Raw genomic sequence first — 19,551 nt, 5'->3', positions numbered from 1 at the left:
AGGGTTCTTAAATGGGAGGAATTATGGGATTTGGTTCTGTTCTTGCGGGAGTCCCTTCCTGCACCAGATATGATGGCAATCCACCTTGGGGGCAATGAGCTAGGGAAATATAGTACCTTGAACCTTATTCACAGAATGAAGGTGGACTTGACAGAAATTTCTGAGCTGTTTCCTGGATGCAAGCTGTTGTTTTCAGAGATCATTCCGAGAAGAGTCTGGGACACTCAAGGACGTAGATCTGTTTTTAAAATAAAGTCCAGAGTCAACAAGAGGGCGGGCAGATTTGTTAGCAGGGTTTTGAATGGGCATTCTTATTGGCATAGAAACTTGGAGGGACTGATACCGGGATTTTATAGGGGTGATAATGTTCATTTATCTGATGTGGCTTTGGATATTTTTAATACTACTGTACAAGAAGCCATTGAACAGGCCGCGGGTGTGGATGGGACAGGCCGTTAGAGGAATGTCTTGTGGTGGGACACCGGCTCTGAGGTATTTTGATTGGCTCATGGCTAGCTGGCCGAGTCATGTTGTTTATTTGTATATAGTTTGGGAGTTTTATTATAAATTGAGATTTTAAGAAATTTGATTAAACCCTAATAAAGGGCCGCGGCCATTTTAATCCAGAAGTAGTCTGTCTCTTTTTTATTAGAATAAGCTTTAACCTTTTTATTTTCAGGTTGTAAGCATGTAATAACGAACAGTGCATTACCGTGTACATGAGCTGCTGTGGAATGACAGCAGTACGTCACGGTAAGGCCTGTGGGAGTTATTAAGGGGTTAACAGGTGTGGAGATGGGTTGGAGGTTTGTGTTGTCCTTTCTTTTCAGATCTAGAAGTTTCTTAACTTCTGCCTGGTACCTACTGGGCGGGAAGAGGTTTCCTGAGGTGCTGACTGGAGGCTGGACATGATTGGATAGTCCTTGACCTATCAGGGTCAGTGTCAAGTGGATACATATAGGCTGCAGGCACCTGACCCTAATCACTCTCTGAGGAAACCTGAGAGGAGTGAGCACCCAGCTGTTTTTTTTCCCCACCCTCCCTCCCCTTTTTTAAGTATTTGTCGCTGGCACCTTTATGTGGGGTGGGACACCCGCTGGGTAGTGGGTGGAACCTGAGGTATTTTGATTGACTCGTGGCTAGCTGTCCGATTCATGTTGTTAATTTGTATATAGTTTGGGAGTTTTATTATAAATTGAGATTTTAAGAAATTTGATTAAACCCTAATAAAGGGCCACAGCCATTTTAATCCAGAAGTAGTCTGTCTTTTTTTTATTAGGATAAGCTTTAATTTTTTATTTTCAGGTGGTAAGTATGTAATAACGAACAGTGCATTACCGTGCTCTTCTCATCTGCTAATCTACAAATATGGCACAAGCACTTCCTTCTGCATCTATTCGTCCACCTGCAACAGCTAAAGCTTCCACTGTTTGTATCAGCGATGAGATCATTGTGTTTATAGCGATCGGCCTATATGAGTGACATACTTTCCAAATATCTACAAACACATGCCATTATAGAAGATGCAATTTCCTAATGTGTGTTGTCTCCTGAAATATGTGCAGCTTCCCTGATAACAAACAGGATCTTTTGGTGCCATTGTGAACAGCCTGTGCTGATTGATATGTCTGTTTGCGGTGCACATTATTTTTTTCTGAGAGATCATCTATTTGCCAACAATGACCTCAATTATCTTTTTATTCAGTCGTTTATTGCTGGCATCGGCCGATGATCTGCTGTGCCTCGTCGGTTGGCTGTCACAAACGAGCCTGGTTGTATGTGTGCACTAATCTATAGAAACAACATATACACCTACAGCCAATTTTTTTGTAACTATTGATGATGTTCATTTGCTGTATAAAATAGATGAATATTTTTAAAGATAACTGGGAGCTGCTCATCAGTTATCCAGATGCTGATTAATTAATCAAACTGCTTGTTAATTAATCAGCAGATCCTGAATCTGATTAACCTCTGAAAAGCTCCAGTTCAGCTCATGCAAATTATAATCTCTTTATTAATTCCTCATAAAAAGACATGGGCTGCCTTGTCCCAGCGGGAAAATCTCACATTAGCAAAAGGACAGGATCACACAAGTGAGCGTCCTGATGCATCACCCTGATGTATCATCTATGCATCCAGAATGCTGGATCATCTTGGACAAAGACATTGTTCCCCTCCTTACCCCCTCCTGTTGGAAGCTAATGTATGATGTGACATGCCGCTGTCCCTCCTCCCACCTCCATATCAATGACACCTCTGTACAGCATTTGTTCTGCCTGATGGTGAAGCTCAATCCTGAAGGATGACACTAATGGTATGTGTGTGGGGGGTTTACTCACAAAAGAACGTCAGCCTTAACGTGTGCAAGATAGCTGTGTTAAGATTACCAGCATGTATACAATTTATGTAGCAACTTATGCAAATTGCGTAACGTGCTATATACATGCACCACTTATGCTGCTTGAGTAACCTGCAATGTAATTTAGCCCCCAGGTTACAACCCCTGGCATTACCTCACCAATGATGAGGAGAACAGGTGATTCCACAGAGAGAGTGTAGGAAAAAAAGCAGACTGTAGGAAAAAAGCAGACAGGTAATTGTAGACTGGGTCAGACTAGCTGCGATCAAAGAGCAGACAGCGATCATAGGATGGTTTAGACAAGGCGAGACCAGGACAGGCAGAAGTCATATACAAGCTTGTTCACAATTCGCTAATGCAAATGAGGCCGGTTCAGAGACAATAATTCCAGAAACAGTACTGCTGGAAGATAGAAAGTGTTTCATTAGAGCCTGTGGCCCACCAGCAGTGTATGATGAGGCAGAACCACAGAGTCCTGAGTTCAAATCCAGGGTGCACCTTTCAGCCACAGACAGTAATACTCTAATAACTAAAATCTCACAGATGCTCTCTTCTTCGTGACATTGACAGGAAAGAGTCCCCACTTCCTGTTACAAGACCCCACTATTATGACAGGAAAGAAGAGACAAATTATGTGTTTGTAGATAGATAGAGATATATTCCATCAATATGCAATGTCACGTTTTGATAAATGTTCTAGTCCAGTGTTTCTCATTATCATTGCAATAAGTACTCCTTTATGAAAGCGAGCGTTTGCTGAGTATTTCCTCTTGTGAATATTATTATCTTAAATACCCTTTGACATACATATACTTGTTAAGAGTACTCAGGGGAGTTGCTAATATCCTAAGAGGGCACTTTTGGGCACTCCAGCTGGGAAATGGGTGTGGCCACTCCGAGTGTGGGTGTGTCATGGGTGGGGCCAAGCAAAATGTTGAATAAAGCCCCCTCTCCATTAATACAAAAAAAACAAAATTGCAGCATATCACATAAATAGGCAGTATCACTTAAACCTAACTAGGCAGAGTTACCTGGCTTCTGTGCTGGCTGGTCTAGCTTTCTGATGGACAGGCTGGCCTGCCGCCCGGCTATCTTGGCAGTTCCCTCATAGGTTTCCCTGACCTTCTAGCGGACCTCCTCCCATGCTCCCATGGGCCTCCCATTGAGGCACCACAACTCCCAGCATGCCCTCATAGAAGAACCACAGCTCCCTGCATGCCAAGCAGGGCACCACCCAGTATGCCCACATAGAGGGATCACAGCACCCAGCATACTGCCTATTGATCCACAACAGCTCCCAGCATACCCGCCATTAAGGCACCACAGCTGAATCAGCCTGGCAGACATCTGGAGCACCTTAGAATAGATCCGGGGCACGTGCCACTGATCTTTGGGTATAGCAACGCCCCTGAGAGTACTCCATATTTATGCATAAATGTCTCTTAAACATTCCTTTTAGATTGAAATTATTATTATTATTATTATTATTTATATAGTGCCAACCTCTTTCCTAGTAATGTACACAGTACAAACAGACAAAAGTGGTGAGTATAGATACCTGAGCAGTTCAATACACTGTGCAATCAGGACATCGAGCAACACAAGAACAAATATATACACACTGCCCAGTATATTAGGGCTACACAACAGGAACTAAAAAAAAAAAAAAACAAACCTATAAAAACAGTTGCTTTATGCTTGCAGTTGAATATGAATGCTAGCATGCGTGCACAAAACAACCAGCCTGTACTTCACAAACAGACCACTAGAGTGCACTATATACACATAGCTGGTAAAAACAAGCATCGTACATTTGTTAATTCAATCTACGGTATTTCTTTTTCTTCTTAATAAATGAACAATAAAACATTTTTTGCAAAACATATTTAAATATGGATGAATTAGTGCTGTGTAAGGCACCAAAGCGAGATTTTTATTTTCTACACTGTCAAAACAAACCACATCCTGCTGATTGCATGGGTAAAATGACAATGTATTGCCTGACATGATCTTGTCTTTCCGATTAAAGTAAAGTGTGTGTAATTTTATAAAATATTTCTGTTCCACTATTTGTACATTCATTAAGCCGACAGCAGCTTTACAACTGACAGTCGCTATACTACAGCACAATAGACCGATATTTTATGCATCCATTAGTAAGATTTCATATTTTCAGTAATTCCCATTTCTGCAGAACTGTTGATGTAATCATATTGAGATTCTTTTGCCAACAGAGGCTTTTCCTCATCACTGGTCTGAGTACAAACATGTAAAGCTGGCCATACACTGGGCCGATTACCCGCCGATCGACAGCAGATTCGATAACTGGGATCGAATCTGCTGTCACATCGTTCACGCTAAACGCTAAATTTCGATCTATTTCGTCCCAAAATAGATCAATCCCGTCGATCGCTCAGTGCGAGAAATTACCATCGATCGCCCGCGGGTAGGGAGCGCATCGCTAGCGCCATACGATCGACGCAGGTATACATAGCCTGAAGCTGGCTCCCGTCATCTTCTCCGCATCACCTCCCGGCTGGCATCTTCTCTGCATCACCTTCTGCATCCCGGCGGCATCCGTGTATAACTTCCTGTGTCACTGCAGTGACAGTGGAAGTACAAATACAGGGCGGAGAAGATGCCAGCCGGGAGTCGGGAGGTGATGCGGAGAAGATGCCAGGGACCAGGCTTCAGGTAATGTATGCAGGGGGGGGGGGACAGGCGCAGGTGACAGTGGCAGCTCAGCAGATGGTGAATCGGTTTCAGGCTGAAGGCTGAAATCGATTCACAATCTGTTTGCAGTAAAGGCAGCCATACGATCCCTCTCTGATCAGATTCGATCAGAGAGGGATCTATCTGTTGGTCGAATCTGATGGCAAATCGACCAGTGTATGGCTACCTTAAGAGTTCAGACTTCAGGCTTATGTGTCCTTAGACAGTCGTACCAAAGGCCATGCATGATGCATCATATTCAGTTACAGGAGGAAGGGGAAAGGATATCACAATAACAATACTCTGAACAGTGATTGGCAGAATATACCATATGTTTAATAGGAGTTGGGTATTGAGGTCAATTTTACAACATTAATAACCCCGTTTCCTACTGTCCTGCATAACCTCATCTGCCCCAACCCCCTCCATACACAAACCCTGAATTCTTCGCATTGCCTAACCTATGCCCCTCACACTCATTTTAACCCCTTTCATTACACAAGACCCTAAAAGGAGGCTTTATTGAGCATAACATAGATAGCTACTATAGGGAGAATATTGCACCCGATAAATAGCGTGTACTGGGCCTGCCCGCATTGCAAAGCACCCATAGTAGCCGTATTTTGCTTTTCAGATGGGTGCGCAAATTTCCTCCATATCCGCTATTTATATGGTGCTATGACAGCAGCACCCAAAGTTGGGGGGGGGGCGGATTGGCAGGGGGGGGGGCTCAGGCTAGGCGTGGGGGGGGGTCGGTTAAGGTTAGGCATGGGGGGTGCGTAAAATGAGGCATCCAGGGAGTGCTGAAGGTTAAGTGTCGAGCGGTGATTAAAGTTAGGCATTGGTTGAGGGAGCGTTCAGTGTCAGAATAGGGTTAGGTTTAGCTGTACTAAAATATCGGTATCTATTACTGATATTTTACTATCGTCATTAGCACTGCAAGAGTAGAATATCAGTAAATTGCCAATATTCTACTATCAGCTATTTCTGGACGTTCAAACTTCCTAACACCCGAAAAGTAATCCTGTACCTAACTATAATTGTATTCTCTTAAAGGGTCTAAAAATAGGCTCATATACCCTTAACACAATGCCTAATCTTAATGTATGTCCTGATTTGTTGTTAACCCTATACTTGATATTCACTATTTATTCATACAGGATATTTTCTTTAATCCTGATAAACCTTTAGATTATTTACTTCTCTGTTTCTTTGGGATTTTACCACATCTACAGCAAGCTCAGTATGACAGTTTTTAAAAAACACAACTCATAATCTGTTATTATCACTGTATATTTATTACTCCGACTTTACCTATAAGGACTCAGTCATTCAGTTTTTACTTGTGCACAGCAAATATTGTCAATCTGTCACTTTACATATTAGAGGGAGCTGGTTTGTGGTTTGATACATTATTCAAGCTGGTTACTGTTGATGACAGACTGCCACCACTGAAATGTGTTCAATCCTTATTGCTGTGACCTCCACCATAAGTAGGTGACAAAGTGTGAGTCAAATACTAGATTTTTTGAACCAGGGCAATACAGTAGTGGGGTAATATAAAAGCAAAGCTGAGGTACTTGTAGAGGCTGCCTTTTAGCTTTCGGTGTAAAGTTGTGGCTGTGTGTTTGAGGAACAATCAAATAAATGCCTCATGAAATTCATGTTGATACTTGTGGCCGCTGACCTTATTATAGACGTATTATAGACTGCTCTGTGACCAATGAAGGAACTCTTACCACACTTAGAGAAACTGGAATTGCACTTTGACCACTCACAGATACTATGACCACACATTGACCGCTGACAGCAGGGCCGGCCTTAGGTTTCACAGCGCCCTGAGTGAAACCTGATTTTTGTGCCCCCCTTCATCCTCTTCCCATGTGCCCGCACACACAGGCCCATATGCAATCCACCTTTTCTCCTGAGATATCTCCTAGGACCGTGGTTCCCAACCTTTTTGACATTGTGACACATCACGCCAAATGCTCAGATTTCCGTGACACGTTACATATGTATAATAGAAAAATACTATTAATAACCACGAATGGATGGAAAGAGTCCACTATCCTGAATACACTTAAAAATGAAGGCTAGAATCTTTCAGAAATATTAATAAAAACAATCAGTAGGACAGTTAGTCGCCCCCCCCCCCCCCCATTTAGAATGATAGCCCAGCACCGAAAATTTGCTCCACGCATTATAGCCGCAGTGCTCCCCTCCCCCCCAAAAAATGCCCTCAGATTCAGTATAGGTTGGTAGCCAGGTATAGGTGACCCCAGTATAGGATCTCATGTGTAGGTGCCCTCAACATAGGTTGCCAAGCATAGGTGCCACCAGTAAAGGAAGTCAGTTAAATGTCTCCATTGCCCCCCCAGGTAGCCTGGTATAGGTGTCCCAGTATAGGTTGCCAGGTGTAGGTGCCTCCAGTATAGGTACCTAGGTGTTGGTGCCCTCAGTAAAGGTAGCCAGCTATAGGTGCCCCAGTATAGGAAATCAGGTGTAGGTTCCCTCAGTATTGGCAACCAGCTATAGGCGCCCCCTTGGAAGCCGGCGCCCTGAGCGACCGCTCCAGTCGCTCAGGTCAAAGGCCGGCTATGGCTGACAGTGTTTGTCATTACATTATTTTTTCAGACACTGTGAGGGTACTGTGATCACTGACAGACACTGGTCACAGATACTTATCTTATATCAAACATGTGACTCTCACACTGCTGTATTCTACTCAGCTACATTAGTTAGCTACTGCTGACTACAAGAGTCTATGCAGTGAATAACCAGAATTCGAGTACCCAAGAGCTTGGTTATTTGGGCCATAACCCTTGATTGACCACACCTTCCTCTAGGGTGTCAGAGGGATGGTGAGTTATGGCGCAGCCACACCCCAATTCAGAAAGCAATGAAGGAAGGAAGGGTGAATGAAGCCTGTGTCGTGGCCCTTTCCATAGAAGGAAAAATGAGGGAAGGTAGGTGGAAATAATGGGCACATCCCTTTCTAGAAGGTGCTGCAGAAGATGATGATGTAATCCAAAACTTTCCAAACAGGATTGATCCTAGTTTGACTTCATGTGATCATCAGAGCCTGGCCTAGCTCATACAACCTTTAGATTTTTAGTAAACAGTTTCAAACTAGTATTCATCTGCTTTGTAGAGAATATAGGCACTTGCTTTTTTAAACTCTTGAGAGTGGCTTTAATTTGAATTCTGGTAGTCCTGGTGGCAGGAAAAGATAAACAGCAATAAATTCTTGACTGGGTCCCTAACCCTAAATCTAGCCCACTCTACAAAGACAAAGATTTAGTGTGTTGCTGTTGCCGTTTTTCTTGCAGAGATTTTGTAAGGGAAACCTTTCCAAATGGGATTGGGCAACAACAAAAACTTAAAAGCAGTTTCATCCCTAACTGAACTAAAGATTTTGCCAGGTTTGGGCATTAAGTATTCATTCTCATGAATTAAAGCTTACTTGAACAGGGACTTAAAGGACTGCTGTAGAAGGGTGGGGGAAAAAAGAGTTGAACTTACCTGGGGCTTCTAGTGGTCCCCCACAGACGTCCTGTGCCTGCGCAGCCAGTCACCGATGCTCCGGTCCCCGCCTTCGGTACACTTCTGGAATTTCCGTCTTCAAAGTCGGAAATCCACTGCGCCTGTGCTGCCGTGTCCTAGCTCCCGCTGACCTCACCAGGAGTGTATTGCACAGGTCCAGTACAGTCTGCGTCTGTGCAGTACCCTCCTGGTGACATCAGCAGGAGCGAGGACACGGCCGCGCAGGCGCAGTGGTTTTCCCACTTTAAAGTCAGAAATTCCAGAAGTGAACCAGAGGCGGGGACCGGAGAGTGGCTGCGCGGGCACAGGACATCTGCGGAGGACCATTAGAATTCCCAGGTAAGTTAAACTCTTTTTTTCCCCTATCCCCCTACAGTACTCCTTTAAAATATTTCTGACAGTCTTTTACAAAATTTGGAATTTTTTAAGCAGGGGTGTAGCAATTGGGGTTGCAGAGGTTGCGAACGCATAGGGGCCCTTGGGCCAGAGGGGACCTCCCTCAACTTCAGTATTATCTCTCTATTGGTCCTGTGCTCATAATAATCACTTCTATAGATACTTTGAATAGTGGTAGTCATCAACAAACTGTTCCCCATCCCCTTCTTGCACCTCTGACACTGTAGTTGCCATTGGCAGGTTTTGGTGCGCCGTATCAATTGTTATGTATAGTGTGCTTGGGGGGCCCCAATGTAAAATTTGCTTCGGGGCCCGCAACTCCTTAGCTACGCCACTGTTTATAGGGCTTGGGAATTTTGGAACATGTGGTGGTTTTGCACATACTTAGTACACAAATATAAATCATACAACATGCTTTAGTTACACAAGAAAAAATTTAGATCTGCTGCCAAAAAAAAAGATTAACTGCGGGCAGACATAGACAGGCTCCTGTCTTATTGGTTAGTGGAGAAAATGTAGATTTTTAACACATGCATCCCCTGCCTAACCCTGTAACATTAAAATCACTAGAAATTATAGCATTGCCTCTGCAGCATTTTGCCTTTATATCTGCGTATTCCATGTCCCTGTGTGCCACCTAACCTTTTTACCTTTATATCTGCTTTTTCCATGTCCCAGTGACTGTGCCACCTAACCTTTTTACTTTTCTGGCCTGCTGTTGCTGTTTTTGCATCTAAAATATTTGATAACATGGGCAGACTGACCATTAGGGCACTCGGGCATGGACCAAGGGCCCATGGTCAGTAGGGGCCCCGCATCTTCTGGCGATTGAGAGGCAGGGAGGGTGAGTGCAGTGGCGGAGGGGGCCGGCATAACTGTTACAACTTGCCTTCCGGTGGGACATTAGACTAGGACTATGGTAGGGATTAGATAGTGAGCGCCTCTGACGAAGTTCAGTGACATGACTATGAACTCTGTAAAGTGCTGCAGAAGATGTCAGTGCTATATATTGGATCCTTAATAAGCGGTGTGGGCACAGGATTTCTGCAGGGGGCGGGTAGAAGCCCGGCGTAAGTGAAACTATTTTTTTCAACCTGCTTTAAAAAAATGTCAGTGCTATTTACTGTAAATACATAATAATAAGGTAGGGCATTCGACTGTGACTATCTATAGTAGGAATTACATCTGACGACTTTCAGTGACATGACTATGAACTCTGTAAAGTGCTGAAGAAGATGTCAGTGCTATATAAATACATAATAATAGTATGGTAGGACATTAGACTGTGACTATCTATAATAGGAATAGATTGTGAGCGACTTTGAGGAAGTTCAATCACATAACATGATGACTATGTATGTACCCCTGCCTCCCCTCCCACCACCAAAAAGCAATGATCGCTCGTCCCCTCCATCCCCCCTACCAGACCCCCCCCAAAAAACCCCATTATGTATTGTAATTATTCTTATATTGATTTAGTGTTCTTTAACCAACTGCGCAGGATTCTCCTGGCGACGTGAGCGGGAGCGAGGATGACTGTGGCCCACGCAGGAGCAGTTGCCGTTAACTTGTAAGTCGGCAAAACTGAAAGTGGGCTGGGGGGGGGGGGGGGGGCGTTGGATCCTTAAAAAGCGGTGTGGGCACAGGATTTTTGCAGGGGGCGGGTAGAAGCCCGGCGTAAGTGAAACTTTTTTTAAACCCGCTTTAAATGGACCTGAACTCAGAACTTCCACTCTGCTCTAAAAGTTACGCAACAGCATAATAACCTTATAATAAGCTCTAAATTACACTGGTGACACAGTTGGTTCAAATTGACCCCGGTATAAACTTTCTTTTAAATAAACTGAAATAACAGCAACAAAAAGCTATAGAACGCCAAAATTCGCCAAAATTCCATATGTGAGAAAGTTATAGTCTCTTTGCTGCTCTAATTTAACACATCCTTCCAGTTCCCAAAATCAAGTTATAAAATGTCCAGTGCAAAATAATTAAACATCCATGTTTGGATTCAAAAAGTGCCCACAATCCAATAACAGGGGGCTTACCAGCTACTGGCAAACCAGAATATAAGGTTGTCTCTAAGGCTGCTTTTATGGTGAGACGTTACAGGCGCATGTTAGAGCAGCCTGTAACGCAGCCCACCACATAGTAATGAAAAATCAATGGGCTGTTCACAGTGCCCACGTTGCGTTACATTGTAACGCAAGACGTCAAGACAACGTACTGCATGCAGCACTTTGTACGCGGCTAAGCCGCGTTAGACTGCTTGCACATGCTCAGTAATGTTGGGGAGAGCGGCCAGGCACATGGCTAATTAATATTCACTGCACTTTGTGACTTGTGCAGTGTTTACTTCCTGGAGCGGCCGCTCTGTGCTGCGATTGGCTGGTGGGACCACGTGATGCCGCATGCGTCCAAGAGTACGCATCACGGAAGCCAGAGTGAGCTGCACAACATGGCTCGCTCTGACGTCCACATCCAACACCACCAGGCGTTGCGTTAGGGGCACGTTATGCGACCATAACGTCCCCTAAAACGCAACATCCTAGTGGGAAAGTAGCCTAAAGGTTCATAGACACTAAATAAATGTCATCTGAAACAGACGATAAATGTGTGTACGACATACAGCCAATGTCACTTAAGGATCCAACATATTGGATCCTTAATGACTCGCAATGCCGAGCATATTTTCGCACACCCCACTGTGGAAAGCCACTCCATCGTGTGTTGATCATTTTCCCTCCTCCCTCCTTCATAGCAGCAGAATGCATCGCTATACTGAAGGCTAGAGCTGTGTCCGTACAGCATCAGTTCCTGATTTTGTTGCACAAGGGATCGTTTTCCCGAATCCCAACAATTATCAGAAACAGGTACATGGCTTAAAGGACTTACGAGTCCAAATTAAAAAAAAGTTCTGCACCTGTATGTTTTTTGAAGGCACGGGGGACGCCATCCGCGGCCTCCGTGCAGTTCCGCCGGGTCTCTGCTGCCTAATCTCCTCCCCCCCCGGCCGGATCCCGACCCCACAGCCCGGGTCGGGATCTCTTGCCACCTCAAAAATGGTCGCTGGAGGAAGCCGCGGCTGCGCAGTCCGCACAGACGCAAGTGCGGCTGCACAGCTCTAGGGCCTCCCTCCCAGATCCACGCTACAGGGAGGAGGCCCTCGCGTGGACTGTGCAGCCGCGGCCTCCTCCGGCGACCATTTTCGAGGAGGCAAGAGAGCCCGACCTGGACTGTGGGGTCGGTATCCGGCCGGGGGGTAGGGGGGAGATTAAGCAGCGGGGACCCGGCGGAACTGCACGGAGGGCACGGATGGGGTCCTCCGTGCCTTCAAAAATCATACAAGTACAGAACGTTTTTTTAATTTGGGCTCGTAAGTCCTTTAAGCATTTTTTATCCATCATGCAGTCCTTCCGCATAGGAACTACTTTAAAAGAAATACTAAGATAAGAATTGTATATCCCACAGAGTCAATCAAGGGTCCTTCTCCACTGACATTCTACTAACTGAACAGACAAATCCATGTAAATAGTTGAATAAAAAAAAACTTCTAAGTGCAGACTGTATTTATTTCTTAATTCTTAAAATTATTAGATCCAAGTAGAGTAAATAAAATAAGTTGAAAACTTGAACTTGCGTCCAGGGTCCTGTTGTGACTGGATAGTGTACTGGTTAAGGGCACAGCCTTTGACATAGGAAACCAGGGTTCGAATACTATTCAGTAAGGAGTTCACGGCAAGACTTCCTAACACTACAGGGTGACCTCTTGAGCGTGTCCCAGTGGCTGCAGCTCTTGAGCGCTTTGAATCCGACAGGAGAAAAGCGCTCTACAAATGTTCAGATTACTATTATATGTCACAATCCCCAATGTAAAATGGACCCCGTATAAATTTCTTCAAATCAAATGGTACTGCTCATTCCTCACCTCTTCTTTAGTCCTGCACGATAAAACACATTTAGGCCTAGTGCACACCAGAGCGGTTCGGCTGTGGTTTGCGATCCGCTTGCGGGTGCGGATCTGCTAGGGTAATGTATTTCAATGGGCTGGTGCACACCAGAGCGGGAGGCGTTTTGCAGAAACGCATACTCCCGGGCTGCTGCAGATTTTGGATTGCGGATGCGTTTCTGCCTCAATGTTAAGTATAGGAAAAACGCAAACCGCTCTGAAAAACGGCACTTCAGAGCGGTTTGCCAGGCGTTTTTTGTTACAGTAGCTGTTCAGTAACAGCTTTACTGTAACAATATATGAAATCTACTACACCAAAAATGCTTCCCAAAACCGCAAAATGCTAGCTGAAACGCTACAGAAAAAGAAGAAAAAGCGTTTCAATATCTGCTAGCATTTTGCGGATCTGCTAGCGGTTTTTGGTGTGCATCATGCCATAGATGAGTGTAAATACACAGGTGTGTGGACATATTTGTTGGAGCTCTTACAGCTCATTGAAAGAGTGCTTTATGCCTCTTAAAAATAATTAAATTAAAAGCAGTTGTTCAATGTATGCCTGTATGCTATGCTGATGATCTGTCACTGAGCAAGACAAAACAAGTGTGAAGGGACATTGCTTAGAGTTCTTTCACAATATTTCTGCTGGGTTTTTACATATATAATTAACACACAAAGCTCTGTCTTATGCTGGGCATAGACGGTTAGATCCGGCGGCTCGATTAGCTGCCGGATCGACTCCCGCCGCGTCCCCGCTCGTCCCCGCGGCCTTCCGGATTGATTCCCGCTCGTCCCCGCGGGCGCTTCCTTATCTTCCGCTTGATTTCCACTATTGTCCGCCCGCGGGTATCGAGTGGGGAATCGATCCGCGCGGTGATCGAAACTGTCGGAAATTATCAATCGAGCTATCAGCGGCTCGATTGATAAGAAGCAAATGCACCGTCTATGCCCAGCATTAGTCACGTGCCATGGGTCCCCCAACAAGATAACACAGCTAAGATCACCCAAGGATGGGTAAGACCAAATTATGGAGTATTTTGAAATGGCCCTCTTTGAGCTCTAAATTGAATCCTATTGACTATCTAAGGAGAGAAGACTGCAGTAGGCATCCTTCAAATCTGACACAGTGCAATCATTTAGTTAAGGAAGAGTTGGCCTATCTATCTGCTCACAGGTGCAGAAGTATTACTGGGATCTACAGGAATTGCTTGATTGCAGTCATGGCCTCTAAAACTTGTGGAACAAAATATTGGGTTAATCTTCCTGGCGGTAAGCCCGAGCTGAGCTTGGGCTATGCCGCGCAGGAGGATTTCTCAGGCCCTGCTGGGCCGATTTGCATAATCTTTTTTGTACACGCAGCTAGCACTTTGCTAGCTGCGTGTACTGCCCGATCGCCGCCGCTCCGCGACGATTCGCCGCTACCCACCGTGCTGCCCCCCCCCCAGACCCCATGCGCTGCCTGGCCAATCAGTGCCAGGCAGCGCTGAGGGGTGGATCGGGACTCCCTTTGACATCACGACGTTAATGACATCATCCCGCCCATCGCCCATGGCGACGGGGGAAGCCCTAATGGAAATCCCGTTCAGAACGGGATTTCCGGACGGGCTTGATCGCCAGAGGCGATCGAAGAGGGTGGGGGGATGCCACTGCACAGCAGCTGTCATGTAGCTAGCGCTAGGCTAGCTACATCATTAAAAAAATAAAAACTAAAAAATAGTGCTGCGCTGCCCCTTGGCGGTTTTAATTGAGCGCCAGGAGGGTTAAGGGACCCATCATTTTGCTCATGCCATTTTCATTTGTGTTATTATTTGATGAATAAAAACTCAGTTCCATCTCCCACGCCATTACTTTTTATATTATGGGCAATTAAGATCTTTCGTGTGTAGTAACGGGGAACAATTTGAAAAGATAGCTAGCTACCCTAAACAGTTTTGATGATTTTGAGACACCTCATGTACCTAAAATTTCTCTATCCACAATTCAGGCTGATCTCCAGCAATTGACTATGTCTAGAAACTTGTCCAGGTAGTCGAAGGATATCAATGATATTAGAAGGGTATAAGATGGTTCATAAGTTGGTTATAGCGGAGAATTGGCGAGAATCTCACTTAAAATTCATACACAAAGCAAGATAAGCCTTTGATATCAAGTATAAGTGTCTCCCGCCACACTATACACCCAAATGCACCAAATGCTCACTTCCGGCGGCAGATGTGTACCATTGTGTTTGGGTGTGTCCTGTGGTGGCAGTTTTCTGGCATAAGGTGGTGTTGTATGTCAAACAGTTATGTAAGGTTCATTTAGAATTCTCTCCGTTATTGTTGTTATTTAACTATGCTGCACCTGCCCCAACTTCTGGGGAGGCTTCTTCAGGAAACAACTCGACCAATGAGTATGTTGGCTCATCTTGTGTTAATAGCAGCTCGAAAAGTGATCTCCAACAAATGGATCTATCCCAGTTCTCCCACAGTTTGGGATGTAAAGGAGTAACCCAACCATCTATTCCAGTTGGAAAAACATGATGTGATCAGTCGCAAAGACAAAAAAATTGAGACTTTTTCGTGCTGGCAACCCATTCTCAACAGGAGATCATGGGCCTGATGGAGCATTTCAGATATACAAAGTGGTATCTAATGGAACATCTCCAAGACTCACTGGGGAAGCTTGACATTTCCTACCACGGGTGACAAAGGGGGGGGGGGGGGGGGGTTGGGGGTTTAGGGGGGATACTTTTAGAGTTCTATTATATTTATGTACAGTCGTATTTGCTCCATGTTGTTTTTTTCTTAATTTAAAGATCCTGCACTGTACTTAAAAGGATCTCTAAAAATATAGTTCATTTTGCAAAGGAACAGTTTTGGTTCTTGCAAACTTGAAAACTAATTAAACTTGTTTCAAAAAAAAACCAAACAACTCAAAGATAAAGAATTTAGACCACAGGATAAAAAGTATCAATAGTTGGGGAGTTTGGAAGGTTCTTCTGGAAGAACCCTCCCTGTCCCCCTCCCCCTACCCCCCCCCCCCTCCTTCCCTCCCTATAGTTGCTACAAATATTTATGCATTCATGTTTTTTCCATACTCTGTTTGATATGTGACGCTCCAGTAGGAGTTTACAATGAGTGATTTTTGTTTCTCTTTCTACAATATTCACAGCCTCAGTGCATTTCCTTTCAAATGTTGCATCATTAGGGAGCTTCTTGATACACCTAAACTGATACATCTTCCTCCATTCTGTCTTCTCATTTTATCTTTTTCATGCTTTACACTTGATCATTTTTAATGTTCCATTCTGGAATCGGTATATGAAGCATTAACCTATTAGAAGCAAACACATTTTCTCAGGTACATTAATTACGGTACATAAGCTAACATGCTTCTTGATTTTTGTATTAACAGTTTCATACAGGATACTTTTTTGGGGGTTTCATATACCGTTGTTATTCGGTCACTACTCAGTAGAGTCCAACTCTTTGCAACCCCTCGAACTACAAGCACACTAGGCCCTTCTATCATCTACTGCCTCTATTGATACTGTCCATGGGGTTTCCTTCGCAAAGATACTGGAGTGAGTTGCCATTTCTTTCTGCAGGGATTATTTAAGGTGAAATTTTCACCTTCAATCATTTAAGGTTAATGTTTCATATCACTTTCCCTTTAAAACAACATCTGCTCAAATGGCACACATTACATCCTTATGTTAGTAATCTATCAATTCAATGTGGCTTTTTTTTTGCCTTTGAAGACAAACGGAGGGAAGTGGTTATTGAATGTATTTAACCTCCTTTTCAGAAGATGCTCTGAACAACAGGCCTCTGCAGATCCACAGCTGTAGCAGCGTGTAAAGGATGAGATTGCAGTCTGCCTGCTAGCTGCAGGATGGGCTGAGCTGCAACAACAGACCCATAACTAATGATCTCCCTACAAGCACTGCCGCCTTTCATGGTATGAATTCATTATTATCACTGTTGCTGGCTTCCTCACAAATATGTCATCTGGCTAAGAAGAAGAGAAATTAGTTAAAGCAGAGGTGATCAGCGTTTCATTCACTGAACTGCACATGTTCGGCACTGCACTGCATTTTATCTCCTTGGGTGAAGGTGTATCTTGGAACGAGAACAGAGACATCACACTGGATCTAAAGTTCCAAATCTCATATCTGGTTCTGTAAAGGCTGTAAGTAAATATTTCTCATTCATCTGCTATGTTTCCCCACCAGGCTTTACTTTATTAAAAAGTTAAGCATATGATTTAAGCATGTTTGGCGGCTGGAGCAGCATGTCCTGGTTATAGAGCATGTTATATGAGGCAGGCAGGGTAACTACATGAGCGAAGCATACATGATACCATTGACCTTGGCCTCAGAGCTGTGTTGGATACTATCAGGGATGTGGTGCTGAAATAATAGCCTCAGCTTACTAGCCTTTCTGGGTCACATTTAAATCTATTGAGCATAACTTGAGCTGTAGATTTTTTTTTTGCTGATCTGAACTAATCCCTTGTCAAATTTGTATTATGTATATAAGTGATGTACCCTGATGAGCCCATCATTAGGCTGACAAAGAAATTGCAGGAAAATAACACTGTCGATGATTCATGTGCTTTGACATTTTGGTTTATTAGTAACTCCCACTTCCAGCCAAACATGCCAACATCTATGTGACATGAGGGGCATGCCTTGTGAGAGATCAACATATTTATTGCACTGCACATTATTATTTTATTCTACATCTACAACTAACTCAGAATTTCCCTATTCTCCATAGAATGGGTTAACGCAGGCTGAAAGTCAGAAATATGATAATTTGATGCTGTGTGGGGGGAGGTCCTATCCAATATAATAGGATAAACATTATCTGCCTCCATACTGATGGGTAAATATTGAAGAGAAGGCAAACATAAAAACTAATTTGCTGATAGTCTGATGATTTCTTCCGAGCTCAGTGTTAGACTGCAAAGACATTGATGTAATATGAGGTTATGTAATTATGTTCCCAAGTCTGGTCCTTGACTAACTGCAGCAGTCTCAGCTGGCTCTGTATGCCAACCAAGGCCATGACCTGGCAGAGGGATGCTTCCTTTGTTAAAGTTGTAAAATGCTCACCAGGTAGTGCACCTTTTATTCCCATGCTTACTCTGCCTGTCATGTCTCTCTTTTTCACTCCTGGCCAGTATTATCAGGCACGAAATTAACTGAAGTGAGAAGAATATGGAGGCTGCCATATTTATTTCATTTTAAATAATACCAGTTGCCTGCCATCCCTGCTGATCTATTTAGCTGCAGTAGTATCTGAAGCACACCAGAAACAAGCATGAAGCTAATCTTGTCAGATCTGACAATAATGTCAGGAACACCTGATCTGCTGAATGCTTGTTTAGGGTATATGGCTAAATGTATAATGCTGGGACTACATGATACGTTCTTTGCGTTCGATTCGGCAGGCGATCTATTAACCATTCAATTTTCTGCTCAATTTTTATCTTTTTTCCATTGACTTCTATAAGAAATCGAGCGGAACATAGGACATGTCGGAATTTTATAATCAAAGGCATCTATCAACGATTCTTACAAAAAAAAGTATTGTGTAATCCCAGCATTAGAGTCAGAGGCTCAGCAGGATGCCAGGAAACTGGTATTGCTTAAAGGACTTACGAGTCCAAATAGCGAAAAAAAGATAAGTACCTTAATCAGTTTTAAATGCACGGAGGACGCCATCCGCGCCCTCCGTGCAGTTCCGCCAGGTCCCCGCAGTCTGATCGCCCCCTCGTGCCGCTCCCGACCCCACACAGTAGCGTGGATCGAGGGGGGAGGCCCTAGAGCTGCGCAGCCGCACTAACGCGTATGCGGACTGCGCAGCCGCGGCCGGCTCCGGCGGCCATCTTAGGAGAGGAAGGGAAGCCCGACCCCGTCCGTGGGGTCGGGAGCGGCACGAGGGGGCGATCAGACTGCGGGGACCTGGCGGAACTGCACGGAGGGCGCGGACGGCGTCCTCCGTGCATTTAAAACTGATTAAGGTACTTATCTTTTTTTCGCTATTTGGGCTTGTAAGTCCTTTAAAAATAAATAAATATGGCACCCTCCACATAGCTCTCGCTTCAGTTGTCCTTTAAGTAACAGGGACATAATCTAAAGTCATCTACCTTTGTTCCCTAAACAATTACATGGAACTAGACCTGATTATTTCACTTCTCCTAGGTTGGAGGAGCAATCTAGCAAACCTGGCCTGGATTCAGTCAAAAAAAAAAAAAAATCACTTCCTACTAGGCTGCCAAACTTTGCGGCACTTACTTGGATCTTCACAATCCATAGCAAAGAAAGGTTAGTGAAATAGCAGACATGCAATTAAAACATTTAGCAATAATTCTAGTGCATGTAGGTTTTATTCTAGTTGTTTCTGACTGAAGGTGTATGCATGTGAAATGACCATCGATTTACAAGCCATTTAGCAATCCTTGCCATGGTCTGCTATGACCCAGGTGATAGTGGCAGATTTTGCCACCTAATGGCAAACATGTTAAAGCAAAGTTACAGTCTGGCTTAAACTATAATAAACCCATCTACCAACTCCTTGATGACCATCTCTATATATAATTAGCA

General features: G+C 44.1%; 1 protein-coding gene across 1 annotated transcript in view; it reads left to right on the top strand.

The window, feature by feature from the left end:
• Positions 1-16,854: 16,854 nt before the first annotated feature.
• TDRP (testis development related protein) overlaps positions 16,855-19,551 on the top strand; it is a 228,467-nt gene continuing 225,770 nt past the window's right edge. The window contains exon 1 of the mRNA XM_068281330.1: positions 16,855-17,129. The gene's annotated coding sequence lies outside the window, so the exon portion shown is untranslated. The remainder of the gene's footprint in view (positions 17,130-19,551) is intronic.

The sequence above is a fragment of the Hyperolius riggenbachi genome, chromosome 4, assembly GCF_040937935.1.
Source record: "Hyperolius riggenbachi isolate aHypRig1 chromosome 4, aHypRig1.pri, whole genome shotgun sequence".
Taxonomy (NCBI): Eukaryota; Metazoa; Chordata; class Amphibia; order Anura; family Hyperoliidae; genus Hyperolius; species Hyperolius riggenbachi.
This window is presented reverse-complemented; position numbering and strand designations above follow the sequence as displayed.